Source organism: Manis pentadactyla, chromosome 15 (assembly GCF_030020395.1).
Source record: "Manis pentadactyla isolate mManPen7 chromosome 15, mManPen7.hap1, whole genome shotgun sequence".
NCBI classification, from domain to species: domain Eukaryota; kingdom Metazoa; phylum Chordata; class Mammalia; order Pholidota; family Manidae; genus Manis; species Manis pentadactyla.
The window spans coordinates 32,114,429-32,130,279 of NC_080033.1; the positions used below are offsets into that span (position 1 = coordinate 32,114,429).

Below are 15,851 nucleotides of genomic sequence, written 5' to 3' on the forward strand. Positions count from 1 at the left end.
AAGGAGGGGGTGGTTGGAACCTCTGGTCTATAGCTGGTCAGTCAGAAGCACACATAATGAGCCTGCAACTATGATTGAAATGTTTGTGGAGGGAGAGCTGTCTTGTGGGACTGAGCCTTTAACCTGTGGAATCTGACACTTATGAGATAGGGTCAGAATTGAGTTAAATTGTAGGACACCCAGCTGGTATCGCAGAGCATTGCTTGCTGTGAGAAAAAAAAAGGCCCCTACATATGACGACCAGAAAAGAAGTATTTTGTGTAAATAGTGAACATTCATGGAAGGGAAAACTGAGCTTTACTAAAACATCGGCCTGTTCAGATGATCTGTTTCTTCTTGTGTGAGTTTTGGCAGATTGTGTCTTTCAAGGAGCTGTTCCATTTCATCTAGGCTATCAGATTTGTGGGCAAAGAGTTATTCATAGTATTTCTTTACTATCCTTTTAATTTCTGTGGTAACTGTAATGATGGCCTTTCATTTCTGATTTTAGTAATTTGTATCTTCTCTTTTTTTCTAAGCCTGGCTAACAGCTTACTAATTTATTGATGTTTCAAAAAAGTAGCATTTGGTTTTATAGATTTTAATGATTTCATTTTCAATTTTATTTTTTTCTGCTCTAACTCTTATTTCTTTTCTTCTGCTTACTTTGGACTTAATTTGCTCTTATATTTCTAGTTTCCTAAAGTGGGAGTTTATATTTCACTCTTCCTAGTTTCTTATTTTAGATCTTTTTTTATTTCATTGATTTTAGTTTATTGATTTTAGATCTTTCTTCTTTTCTAATATATGCATTTAATGCCTTAAATTTCCTTTTAAGTTCTGCTTTTGCCTTACCCCACAAATTGATAAGAAGTGTCTTCATTTTCATTGAGTGAAAAATGCTTTTAAATTTATCTTGAGATTTCTTCTTTGACCCATGTGTTGTTTAGAAGTGTGTTGTTTAACCTCTACAAATGTGGGGATTCACCAGTTATATTTCTGTTATTGATTTCTAATTTAATTCCAACATGGTCTAAAAGTAGACATTCTATAATAATTGCTATTGTTTTAAACTTGTTAAAATGTGTTTTATGGCCCATAATGTGGTTTATCTTAGTGAATGTTTCATGTGAACTTGAGAAGAAAGTGTATTTTGCTGTTATTGGATTAATTAGTCTATAGATGTCCATACATCCAGTTGATTGATGGTGGTGTTGAGTTCAACTACACCCTTACTGATTTTCTTTCTGCTGGATCTTTCTATTACTAATAGAAGGGTTTTGAAGTCTCCAGCTATGATAATATATACATTTCTTTTTCCTTTCAGTTCTATCAGTTTTTGCCTCATATAACTTGATGCTGTGCTGTTAGACACATTCATAAAGGATCAATTTCTAAATTTGAAGTCTGCTCTATCTGAACTTAATATACCAATTCTTGCTTCCTCTTGATTATTGGTAGCATAGTACCCTTCTCCATCCATTTGCTTTCAATCTATGTGATCTAATCTTTATAATAAAAATTGGTTTCTTCTAGACAGAATATAGTTGAATTGTGTTTTTTGATCCACTATGAAAATATTTATCTTTCAATTAGTGCATTTAGACCACTGACATTCAAAGTGGTATTGATATACCTAGATTAATATGTACTATAGTTATTACTGTTTTCTATTTGTTTCCCATTTTCTTTGTTCCTATGGTTGTAATCCACTGTTTTCCTATCTTTTTCCTATCTTTTGTAGTTTTGACTGAGCATTTTATATGATTCCATTTTCTCTCCACTCTTTAACATGCCAGTAATACTTTTTCCTTGTGCTTCTTTAGTGGTTCCCAAAGAGTTTGCAATATATATTTACAACTAGTCTAAGTCTACTTTCAAATAACACTATACCACTTCACAAATTTTATGAGTGTCTTACAACAAAATAATTGTAATTTCTCCCTCCTATCCTTTGTATCATTACTTTCACTCATTTCACTTATCTGTAAGCATACATAATCAAATACATTGTTGCTATTATAATTTTGAACAAACATTATCTGTTAGATTAGTTAAAGATGAAGACAAAATTTTTATTTTACCTTCACTTAAACCTTATTTGACATTATTCTTTTCTTTATATGGATCCAGATTTCTGACTTACTTATTTTCTTTCTCTCTAAGGAACTTCTTTCAATATTTCTTGCAAGGAAGGTCTTCTGGCATCAAATTCCCTCAATTTTTGTTTGCCTGAGGAAATTTTCATTTATTCTTCACCTTTCAAGGATAATTTCACATGGAACAAAATTCTAGGTTGGTGGGTTTTTTTACTCTCAACACTAGGTATTTCACTCCACTGTCTTCTATCTTGCATAGTTTCTCAGAAGTCCAATGTAATTCTTACCTTTGTTCCTCTGTATATAAGATGTTTTTCCCCTCTCTGGCTTCTTTCAGGACTCTTCTTTATCTTTGACTTCCTGTACTTTAAAAAGAATATGCCCAGGTATAGTTTGTTGTCACTGTTGTTTTGGTAAGGGGGATTATTATCCTGCTTGGTGGTCTCTGAGCTTCCTGGATCTATGGCTTAGTGTTTGGCATTAATTGGGGAAGTATCAGTCATAATAATGTGTGTAATAACTACAGATATTTCTTCTGGTCCCCTCTCTCTTCCTTCTTCTGGTACTCTAATTATGTGTATTTTATATCTTTTTGTAGTTGCCCCAGAGTCCTTGAATATTTTTTTCTTTTTCCCTTTTTTCAGTATTTGTTCTCTATGCTTTTCACTTTTGGGAGTTTATACTAAGATATCCTTAAGCTCAGAGATTCTCCCCCCAGCTGTGTTAGTCTACTAATAAGCCTATCAAAGGCATTTTAAATTTCTATTACAGTGTTTTTTAAATCTGTAGTCTTCTTTTTGGTTCCTTCTTAGAATTTCCATTTCTGTGCTTATATTACTCATCTGTTCTTGCATGCTATCTATTTTATCCATTAGAGCCCTGAACACATTAATGAGAATTGTTACAAATTTCCAGTCTGATGATTCCAAAATCCTGCCATGGTTGGTTTTGATACTTGACCTGTCTCTTCAAATTGTGTTTTATGCTTTTTGGCATGCCTTATTATTTTTTCTTGATAGCCAGAAATTATATAATAGGTGAAATGAACTGCTGCAAATAGGCCTTTAGTCATATAGTGGTGAGTTATGTGTGGAGTGGGGGAAGGATTCTATAATCTCGTGGCTGGGTCTCAGTCTTTTAGTGAATCTGTGCCTCTGGACTGTAAACTTCACAAGTGTTTTAAATTTTTTTCTCCCCTGTTAGATTGGAGAGGAAGCCAGAGTGGGCTGGAGTTGGGTATTTCCCTTCTTCTCTGTGGAAGCCTAGACCTGACTGGAGTTGGATATTTCCCTTCCCCCAGGTCAGTTAGCCTCTATTAATACCCCAGCAGGTTAGGATCTGCTGAGGTCTTGTTAAGAACAGAGTGCTCTGGAATAATTCTTTTTCCCTTCTCCCTGCCAAAAGCATGATGTGATTTTTCTCCAGTATTTATTGTGGGAATCTGCTCAAGCTCATGGAGGTAAATATCACAAAACTGTGAGATGATATACCTATGATTGGGTCCCCTGAAGTTTTTAACTCTCAGAATTATCCACACTGAGCCACCCACAATTCTTCAATTACATTTCTGGTTTTCCTACCTTTGCACTGGTTCCTGTGATGGTTTCCACTCATGGTTCTCTGCTCTGGTAAGTTTTAATATGTATCTGCTTGTTGGTGTCTCTAACATTGGGGGAAGCAGTTTACCCTGTCTCCTCAGCTCTTACAGATCTTACAAGAGCTGTCAATTTTCCACTCTATTTGGCTTTTGTTACTAGGATGGAATGGTGGCTTCCAATCTTCCAATCTCCTTATATGCAGAACTGCTATCTATAATATTTTTATTCCTGTGACAAAGATGGGCTTCTACAATAGTGCCAATACTGGACCCCAGAGCTTCCATGGCTCTCTTGGCACTGAGGATGGATCTAGAGGGCATTTTCACCTACCCACAGCCAAACCCCTGCAGGGCTACTGGACAGCTCTTCCATCAAAGCAGGGATCACAGAAGTGGCCAAAGTGTTCTCACCATATTTATGACCTCTCAGGTCCAAATCTTGGACCCAAGGTGAAATTTAATCATAACTTTATTTCATATTATTTAGGGCATAAAATATGAAGTCTCTTCCAGTTTTATTTATAGAGCACATATGCTGAATTTTATGCTGTGTTCGTAGATCATCTATTTATCATGTCTAATTATTTAATTTTTAATAGGAACAGACCAGCAGAACTTCTAAACCAGGGGGCTTCAGGCTGTATATGTGTGGAATTCCTAGCCCTTTACCCTAAGTGAAGATGTGTGGCTTATCTTTCAGGAAGCGGTAGATAGTTCTTTCAGTGACTGTTTTAACAAAGATGTATCATAGTGATGATCTGTTAACCCCATTCATTCCTATAAGAAGAAAAATTTCTTACATGGAGTTTAGGATACTGGACTTATACAGGAGATTTTCTCAAGAGAGTTTCTATAACATAGGAAAAAAGTCTATGGAAGAAAAAACATGGATGACATAAGATCTTTTGTCCAGGGAGTCAAGTAAGGCTGAGATCTTCAACCCTTATCCACTTGGCAAAATCCAGTTAACAAGCCCTGGTAACAGACACTGGGGAACCATAGAGAAGGATTGTGGCACTTCAAGCCAAATTGCACTAAAATGCCAATGCTTCAAATTTCTCAGCTATGGCCAAGGAAACCTTAGCCATTACATCTCAGCCACATTCAATGAGCATCACCACAAAGTTAAATAAATAAGAGGAGTAGAGGACTATGGAGACCTATATCAAGGACATTAAAAAAGAGAATGATGATGGTAACCAGTAGGGAAGTAAAATTGGAGAATTAAATGACAAAATGGGATAGATAATTTATTTTTTACTGTATATTCTAAATTTTTACTTTTTAAAGTAAATTTCTTAAAATGTAATTTTTAAAATACTTTAATTTTATTTTCTATTGAAGTATAATTGAAATACAATATCTTACTTGTTTAAGGTGTACATCAAACTGATTTCATATTTTTATATATTATGAAATGATCCCCATGATAAGCCTTGTTACCATCTCTCACCATATAAAGTTATTACAATATTAGTGACTATTCTTTATACTGAAGATCATATCCCCATGACTTATTTTATAACTGGAAGTTTGTACCTCTTAATCTCCTTCACTAATATTGCTCCCAGCACTGCAAATGCCTTCCTTCTCAGGTGGACAACAGTTTATTTTCTGTATGTATGAGTCTGTTTCTGTTTTCTTCTGTTTTCCCATTTGTTCTGTTTATTAGATTCCACATATAAGTGAAATCATATGGGTGTCTTTCTCTGTCTTATTTCACTTAGCATTACACTCCCTAGGTCCATCCATGTTGTCAAAAATGCCAAGATTGCATTCTCTTTATAGCTGAGCAATATTCCATTATATAAATATCACCTCTTCTTTATCCATTCACCTATTAAATTGACTCTATATCTTGGCTATTGCAAAATACTCTGATAAACTTAGGAAGACATATATCTTCTCAAATTAGTGATTTTATTTTATTTTATTTTATTTTTTATTTTTTATTAAGGTATGATTGATATACACTCTTATGATGGTTTCACATGAAAAAACAATGTGGTTACTAGATTCACCCACATAATCAAGTCCCCACCCATACCCCAGTGCAGTCACTGTCCATCAGTGTAGTAAGATGCCACAGATTCACTGCTTTCCTTCTCTGTGCTACACTGTTCTCCCCGTGATCCATCACACCATGTGTACTAAACATAATACGCCTCAATCCCCTTCTCCCTCCCTCCCCACCCACCGTCCCACAACCCTCCCCTTTGGTAACCAATAGTCACTTGGAGTCTCTGAGTCCGCTGCCATTTTGTTCCTTCAGTTTTGCTTCATTGTTATACTCCACAAATGAGGGAAATCATATGGCATTTGTCTTTCTCCACCTGGCTTATTTCACTGAGCATAATGTCCTCCAGCTCCATCCATGTTGTTGGAAATGGTAGGATTTGTTTCTTTCTTATGGCTGAATAGTATTCCATTGTATATATGTACCACATCTTCTTTATCCATTCATCTACAGATGGACACTTAGGTTGCTTCCATATCTGGGCTATTGTAAAAAGTGCTGCGATGAACATAGTGGTGCATATATCTTTTTGAATCTGAGAAGTTGTATACTTTGGGTATATTCCAAGAAGTGGGATTCTGGGGTCAAATAGTATTTCTATTTTTAGTTTTTTGAGGAACCTCCATATTGCTTTCCACAATGGTTGAAGTAGCTTACATTCCCATCAGCAGTGTAGGAGGGTTCCCCTTTCTCCACATCCTCACCAACATTTGTTGTTCTTAGTCTTTTCTATGCTGGCCATCCTTACTGGTGTGAGGTGATATCTCACTGTGGTTTTAATTTGCATTTCCCTGATGATTAGTGATGTGGAGCATCTTTTCATGTGTCTGTTGGCCATCTGAATTTCTTCTTTGGAGAATCGTCTCTTCATATCCTCTGCCCATTTGTTAATTGGGTTAATTTTTGGGTGTTGAGGTATGTAAGTTCTTTATATATTTTGGATGTTAACCCCTTGTCGGATGTGTCATTTACAAATATATTCTCCCATACTGTAGGATGCCTTTTTGTTTTGTTGATGATGTCCTTTGATTTTATTTTCTTTGTTCTCTTTAGAAGTGGAATTGCTGGATCATATAGGACTTGTATTTTAGTTCTCTGAGAAATCTCCATTCTACTTTCCATGGTGACTGAACCAGTTTTTATTCCCATCAATAGTCTGTGAAGTTCCTTTTTCTCCATATCCTTGCCAATGCTAGCTATTTTTTTTGTCTTTGTGGTAATATCCAATCTGACAGGTGGGAGATGATATCTTATTGTGGTTTTGATTTCTATTTCTCTTTTCATGTGCTGTTATCCATCTGTATGTTTTTGGAAAAATGTCCATTCAGGTCCTCTGCCTATTATTTAACCAGATTTTTAAATTATGTTTTGTAAGTTCTTTATTTATATATTGGATATTAACCACTTGTCAGATGTATGGCTTGAAAATATCTTCTCCCATTCAGTATGTTGCCCTTTCTTTTGTATTGATGGTTTCTTTTGCTGTGCAAAAGCTTTTTAGTTTGATATAATATTTATTTCACTTATTTTTGCCCTTTCCTGAGGATATTGGTCCCAAAAAATATTTCTTAGACTGATATCAAAGAGTTTACTGGCTATTTTTAATTTTAGCAGTTTTATAGTTTCAGGTCTTACATTAAAGGTTTTGATTCATTTTTAGTTTATTGTTGTATATGGTATAAGATAGTGGTCCAGTTTCATTCTTTTGCATGGAACTCTCCAGTTTTCCTAAACCATTTATTGAAGAGACTCTCTTTTCCCCATTGTATTTTCTTGTCTCCTCAGTCATAGAACAATTGAACATGTATTTGTGGGTTTATTTCTGGGCTTTCTATAGTGTTCCATTGATCTATATGTTTTTATGCCAGTACCATACTTTATTAATAACTACAGTACTGGCACTAGCTTTGTAGTACAGTCTGAAATCAGGGAGCACGGTACTCCTAGCTTTATTCTTTCTCAAGATTACTTGAGATATTCAGGATATTTTATGGCTCCACACCAACTTTAGATTCTAGTTCTAAGTATATGAAATCTGTTATATTTTAATGGGCTTTGAATTTAATCAGTAGATTACTTTGGGTAGCATGGACATTTAACAATATTGATTCTTCCAATCCATGAGTATAGTATTTTTCTACTTCTTTGTATCATCTTCAGTTTTTTTCATCAACATCATATAATTTTCAGAGTAAGTCTTTTACCTCCTTGGTTTAATTTATTCACAGGTATTTTATTATTTTTGATATAATTGTAAATGGAATTGTTTCCTTTATTTCTCCTTCTAATAGCTTGTTACTAGAGTACAGAAATGCAAGCAATTTCTGTATGTTAATTCTGTATCCTGCAACTCTACTAAACTCATTAATTAATTCTATGTTTTTTTGTGGAGTCTTCAGGGTTTTCCATATAGGTATCATGTTATCTGCAAGTAGTGACAGTTTTTCTTTCTATTTCCAGTTTGGATTATTTTTATTTATTTTTCTTGTCTAATTCTGTGTGTAGGACTTCTAATACTATATTGAATGTAAGTGGTGAGAGTAGGTATCTTTGTCTTGTTCCGGACCTTAAAGGAAAATATTTCAGCTTTTCAAAATTGAGTATGATGTTAACTGTGGGTTTTGTCATATATGGTTTTTATTATGTTAAGGTACCTTCTTTCTATATCCACCTTGTTGAGAGTTTTTATCACAAATGAATGCTGAATTTTATCAAGCGTTTTTCTGAATTTTTGAGATGATTTTTATCCATCATATAATTTTCACCCTTTTCCTTGTTAATGTGGTATATAATGATTGATTTGCAGATGTTGAATGGTCCTTGCATCTCTGGAATTATCCCACTTACTTATGGTGTATGATCCTTTTAATGTATTGTCGAATTCAGTTTGCTAATATTTTTGAGGATTTTTGTATCTATGTCCATAAGGTATATTGGCCTGTAATTTTCATATATTGGCCTGTCTATATGGTTTGGGATTCAGGGTAATGTTGGCCTTGTAAAGTGAGTCTGAAAGCATTATTTCCTTTTCAAATTTTTTGTAATAATATGAGAAAGATTTTAGCTTTAAATGTTTGGTAGAATTAATTTCTGAAGCTGTCTGTAACTGAAATTTTGCTTTTCTTGAGATTTAAAATTACTTATTCAATTTCATTATTCTTAATTAGTCTACTCAGACTTTATACTTATTCATGATTCAGTCTTTGAAGGCTGTGTGTTTTTTAGAATTTACCCATTTCTTCTAGGTTTTCCAATTTGTTGGCATGTTGCTGTGGTAGTAGTCTTTTATGATTCTTTAATGTTTTTTCAAATATTTGAATGTTTATTGTTTTGTACATTAACTCGTTTATATCTCAAACACTGTATTTTCTTTGTTGTATAGGAAACACCTAACCTAGGCAGCTTTTCAAGATACCAGATATTAGTTTCTAGCATTTACTATTTATTCTGTTTTTATAATTACCTATGATATAATTAGATGATTTTTTTCATTTTTTATTTTTTATTTTTGCTATCATTAATCTACAATTACATGAAGAACACTATGTTTACCAGGCTCCACCCCTCAGCAAGTACCCCGCACACACCCCACAACCATCACTGTCCATCAGCATTGCAAGATGCTGTATAATCACTACCTGTCTTCTCTGTGTTGTACAGCCCTCCCCATACCCCCCCCACAACAATATACATGCTAATCATAATGCCCCCTTTCTTTTTCCCTGCCCTTATCCCTCCCTTCCCACCCATCCTCCCCAGTCCTTTTCCCTTTGGTAACTGTTAGTCCATTCTTGGGTTCTGTGATTCTGCTGCTGTTTTGTTCCTTCAGTTTTTCTTTGTTCTTATACTCCACAGATGAGTGAAATCATTTGTAATTGTCTTTCTCTGCCTGGCTTATTTCATTGAGCATAATACCCTCTAGCTCTATCCATGTTGTTGCAAAAGGTAGGATTTGTTTTCTTCTTATGGCTGAATAATATTCCATTGTGTATGTGTACCACATCTTCTTTATCCATTCATCTACTGATGGACACTTACGTTGCTTCCATTTCTTGACTATTGTAAATAGTGCTGCAAAAAACATAGGGGTGCATCTTTTTCAAACTGGGTTGCTGCATTCTTAGGGTAAATTCCTAGAAGTGGAATTCCTGGGTCAAATGGTATTTCTATTTTGAGCTTTTTGAGGAACCTCCATACTGCTTTCCACAATGGTTGAACTAATTTACATTCCCACCAGCAGTGTAGGAGGGTTCCCCTTTCTACACAACCTTGCCAACATTTGTTGTTGTTTGTCTTTTGGATGTTAGCCATCCTTACTGGTGTGAGGTGATATCTCATTGTGGTTTTAATTTGCATTTCTGTGATGACAAGTGATGTGGAACATCTTTCATGTGTCTGTTGGCCATCTGAATTTCTTCTTTAGGGAACTGTCTATTCAGCTCCTCTGCCCATTTTTTAATTGGATTATTTGATTTTTGTTTGTTGAGGTGTGTGAGCTTTCAATCCTTTATTGGATCTGTCATTTATGAATATATTCTCCCATACTGTAGGATACCTTTTTGTTCTTTTCATGGTGTCCTTTGCTGTACAGAAGCTTTTCAGCTTGATATAGTCCCACTTGTTCATTTTTGCTTTTGTTTCCCTTGCCCAGGGTGATATGTCCAAGAAGAGGTCACTCATGTTTCTGTCTAAGAGATTTTTGCCTATGTTTTTTTCTAAGAGTTTTATGGTTTCACGACTGACTATCAAGTCTTTGATCCATTTTGAATTTACTTTGTTTGAGCTATTTGTTCCAGTTCATTGAAGAATGCTGTTGGTAGTTTGATAGGGATTGCATTGAATCTGTAGATTGCTTTGGGCAGGATGGCCATTTTGACAATATTAATTCTTCCTAGCCAGGAGCGTGGGATGAGTTTCCATTTGTTAGTGTCCTCCTTAATTTCTCTTAAGAGTGTCTTGTAGTTTTCAGGGTATAGGTCTTTCACTTCCTTGGTTAGGTTTATTCCTAGGTATTTTAATTTTTTTGATGCAATTGTGAATGGGATTGATTTCCTGATTCTCTTTCTATTAGTTCATTGTTAGTGTATAGGAAAACCACAAATATCTGTGTGTTAATTTTGTATCCTGCAGCTTTGCTGAATTCTGATATTAGTTCTAGTAGTTTTGGAGTGGAGTCTTTAGGAATTTTTATGTACAATATCATGTCATCTGCAAATAGTGATAGTTTATCTTCTTCTTTACCAGTCTGGATTCCTTGCATTTCGTTGTTTTGTCTAATTGCTATGGCTAGGGGAGAGGGGCGGAAGATGGCGGCGTGAGTAGAGCAGCGGAAATCTCCTCCCAAAACAACATATATCTATGAAAATATAACAAAGACAACCCTTCCTAGAATAAAGACCAGAGGACACAGGACAATATCCAGACCACATCCACACCTGAGAGAACCCAGCGCCTCGCGAAGGGGGTAAGATACAAGCCCCGGCCCCGCGGGAGCCGAGCACCCCTCCCCCCAGCTCCCAGCGGGAGAAGAGTAGGCAGAGCGGGAGGGAGACGGAGCCCAGGACTGCCGAACACCCAGCCCCAGCCATCTGGGCCAGAGTGCAGGGCGCTCGATACTAGGAAAACAGGGCAGCAAGAACAGTGAGCGGGCACTGGAGGCTGGGCGACAGAGGACATAAGAAAAGCGCGCGACCATTTTTTTTTGCTTTTTTGCTGTTTTGTTTTGGCGAGCGCTTTTTGGAAGTCTTAAAGGGATAGGGACCCCAATACTAGGGAAACAGGGCAGAAAGACCGGTGAGCAGAGGCCTGAGGCTGGCACCGGAGAATAAAGAAAAACGAAAGACCACATTTTTTTTTTGAAAACTTTTTTTTTTTTTTAATTAAAAACTTTTTTTTTTTTTTTTTTTTTTTGGTGGGCGTTGTTTTGTTTCGGCGGGTGCTTTTTGGAAGTCTTAAAGGGGCAGGGCGGGTCACTTAATCCAGAGGTAGGGAATCCAGGATCTCTGGGCACCCTAACCCCTGGGCTGCAGGGAGCAGGGAGGCCCCTTACGGAGATAAATAGCCTCCCAGCAGCTCCTGCTCCAACGCGACTCCACCATTTTGGAGTAGCTGCCCGAGCCAGGCCACGCCCACAGCAACAGCGGAGATTAACTCCATAGCAGCCGGGCAGGAAGCAGAAACCCTGTCTGCGCGCAGCTGCGCAGCACAAGCCACTAGAGGTCGCTGTTCTCCCAGGAGAGGAGGGCCACAAACCAACAAGAAACGAAGTCCTTCCAGCCGTCACTCGTCCCAGTTCTGCAGACTATTCCTATCACCATGAAAAGGCAAAGCTACAGGCCGACAAAGATCACAGAGACAACACCAGAGAAGGAGACAGACATAACCAGTCTCCCTGAAAAAGAATTCAAAATAAGAATCATAAACATGCTGACAGAGATGCAGAGAAATACGCAAGAGAAATGGGATGAAGTCCGGAAGGAGATCACAGATGCCAGAAAGGAGATCGCAGAAATGAAACAAACTCTGGAAGGGTTTATAAAAAGAATGGATAGAATGCAAGAGGCCATTGATGGAATTGAAATCAGAGAACAGGAACGCATAGAAGCTGATATAGAGAGAGACAAAAGGATCTCCAGGAATGAAACAATATTAAGAGAACTGTGTGACCAATCCAAAAGGAACAATATCCGTATTATAGGGGTCCCAGAAGAAGAAGAGAGAGGAAAAGAGATGGAAAGTATCTTAGAAGAAATAATTGCTGAAAACTTCCCCACACTGGGGGAGGAAGTAATCGAACAGACCACGGAAATACACAGAACCCCCAACAGAAAGGATCCAAGAAGGGCAACACCAAGACACATAATAATTAAAATGGCAAAGATCAAGGACAAGGAAAGAGTGTTAAAGGCAGCTAGAGAGAAAAAGGTCACCTATAAAGGGAAACCCATCAGGCTAACGTCAGATTTCTCAACAGAAACCCTACAGGCCAGAAGAGAATGGCATGATATATTTAATACAATGAAACAGAAGGGCCTTGAACCAAGGATACTCTATCCAGCACGACTATCATTCAAATATGACGGTGGGATTAAACAATTCCCAGACAAACAAAAGCTGAGGGAATTTGCTTTCCACAAACCACCTCTACAGAACATCTTACAGGGACTGCTCTAGATGGGAGCACTCCTAGAAAGAGCACAGCACAAAAAACCCAACATATGAAGAATCGAGGAGGAGGAACAAGAAGGGAGAGAAGAAAAGAATCTCCAGACAGTGTATATAACAGCTCAATAAGCGAGCTAAGTTAGGCAGTAAGATACTAAAGAGGCTAACTTTGAACCTTTGGTAACCACGAATTTAAAGCTTGCAATGGCAATAAGTACATATCTTTCAATAGTCACCCTAAATGTTAATGGGCTGAATGCACCAATCAAAAGACACAGAGTAACAGAATGGATAAAAAAGCAAGACCCATCTATATGCTGCTTACAAGAAACTCACCTCAAACCCAAAGACATGTACAGATTAAAAGTCAGGGGATGGAAAAACATATTTCAAGCAAACAACAGTGAGAAGAAAGCAGGGGTTGCAGTACTAATATCAGACAAAATAGACTTCAAAACAAAGAAAGTAACAAGAGATAAAGAAGGACACTACATAATGATAAAGGGCTCAGTCAAACAAGAGGATATAACCATTCTAAATATATATGCACCCAACACAGGAGCACCAGCATATGTGAAACAAATACTAACAGAACTAAAGGGGGATATAGACTGCAATGCATTCATTCTAGGAGACTTTAACACACCACTCACCCCAAAGGATAGATCCACTGGGCAGAAAATAAGTAAGGACACGGAAGCACTGAACAACACAGTAGAGCAGATGGACCTAATAGACATCTATAGAACTCTACATCCAAAAGCAACAAGATATACATTCTTCTCAAGTGCACATGGAACATTCTCCAGAATAGACCACATACTAGGCCACAAAAAGAGCCTCAGAAAATTCCAAAAGATTGAAATCCTACCAACCAACTTTTCAGACCACAAAGGCATAAAACTAGAAATAAACTGTACAAAGAAAGCAAAGAGGCTCACAAACACATGGAGGCTTAACAACACGCTCCTAAATAATCAATGGATCAATGACCAAATCAAAATGGAGATCCAGCAATATATGGAAACAAATGACAACAACAAAACTAAGCCCCAACTTCTGTGGGAAACAGCAAAAGCACTCTTAAGAGGAAAGTATATAGCAATCCAAGCATATTTTAAAAAGGATCAGCAATCCCAAATGAATAGTCTAATGTCACAATTATCGAAATTGGAAAAAGAAGAACAGATGAGGCCTAAGGTCAGCAGAAGGAGGGACATAATAAAGATCAGAGAAGAAATAAATAAAATTGAGAAGAATAAAACAATAGCAAAAATCAATGAAACCAAGAGCTGGTTCTTCGAGAAAATAAACAAAATAGATAAGCCTCTAGCCAGACTTATTAAGAAGAAAAGAGAGTCAACACAAATCAACAGTATCAGAAACGAGAAAGGAAAAATCACGACGGACCCCACGGAAATGCAAAGAATTATTGGAGAATACTATGAAAACCTATATGCTAACAAGCTGGGAAACCTAGGAGAAATGGACAACTTCCTAGAAAAATATAACCTTCCAAGATTGACCCAGGAAGAAACAGAAAATCTAAACAGACCAATTACCAGCAACGAAATTGAAGCGGTAATCAAAAAACTACCAAAGAACAAAACTCCCGAGCCAGATGGATTTACCTCGGAATTTTATCAGACATACAGGGAAGACATAATACCCATTCTCCTTAAAGTTTTCCAAAAAATAGAGGAGGAGGGGATACTCCCAAACTCATTCTATGAAGCTAACATCACCCTAATACCAAAACCAGGCAAAGACCCCAACAAAAAAGAAAACTACAGACCAATATCCCTGATGAACGTACATGCAAAAATACTCATCAAAATATTAGCAAACCGAATTCAAAAATACATCAAAAGTATCAAACACCATGACCAAGTGGGATTCATCCCAGGGATGCAAGGATGGTACAACATTCGAAAGTCCATCAACATCATCCACCACCTCAACAAAAAGAAAGACAAAAACCACATGATCATCTCCATAGATGCTGAAAAAGCATTTGACAAAGTTCAACATCCATTTATGTTAAAAACTCTCAGCAAAATGGGAATAGAGGGCAAGTACCTCAACATAATAAAGGGCATCTATGAAAAGCCCACAGCCAACATTATATTGAACAGCGAGGAGCTGAAAGCATTTCCTCTGAGATCGGGAACTAGACAGGGATGCCCACTCTCTCCACTGTTATTTAACATAGTACTGGAGGTCCTAGCCACGGCAATCAGAAAAAATAAATAAGTACAAGGAATCGAGATTGGTAAAGAAGGAGTTAAACTGTCACTATTTGCAGATGACATGATACTGTACATAAAAAACCCTAAAGACTCCACCCCAAAACTACTAGAACTGATATCGGAATACAGGAAAGTTGCAGGATTCAAAATCAACACACAGAAATCTGTGGCTTTCCTATATACTAACAATGAACCAAAAGAAAGAGAAATCAGGAAAACAACTCCATTCACAATTGCCTCAAAAAAAATAAAATACCTAGGAATAAACCTAACCAAAGAAGTGAAAGACTTATTCTCTGAAAACTACAAGTTACTCTTAAGAGAAATTAAAGGGGACACTAACAGATGGAAACGCATCCCATGCTCGTGGCTAGGAAGAATTAATATTGTTAAAATGGCCATCCTGCCCAAAGCAATATACAGATTTGATGCAATCCCTATGAAACTACCAGCAACATTCTTCAATGAATTGGAACAAATAATTCAAAAATTCATATGGAAACACCAAAGACCCCGAATAGCCAAAGCAATCCTGAGAAAGAAGAATAAAGTAGGGGGGTCACACTCCCCAACTTCAAGCTCTATTATAAAGCCATAGTAATGAAGACAATTTGGTACTGGCACAAGAACAGAGCCACAGACCAATGGAACAGACGAGAGAATCCAGACATTAACCCAAACATATATGGTCAATTATTATTTGATAAAGCAGCCATGGACATACAATGGCGAAATGACAGCCTCTT

At 36.9% G+C, this 15,851-nt stretch overlaps 1 long non-coding RNA gene across 1 annotated transcript in view; it reads left to right on the forward strand.

The window, feature by feature from the left end:
• Positions 1 to 2,206: 2,206 nt before the first annotated feature.
• The window catches only part of LOC130681024 (uncharacterized), a 91,995-nt gene continuing 78,350 nt past the window's right edge, over positions 2,207 to 15,851 (forward strand). Inside the window, exon 1 of the long non-coding RNA XR_008994065.1 lies at positions 2,207 to 3,706. This is a non-coding gene — a long non-coding RNA (uncharacterized LOC130681024). The remainder of the gene's footprint in view (positions 3,707 to 15,851) is intronic.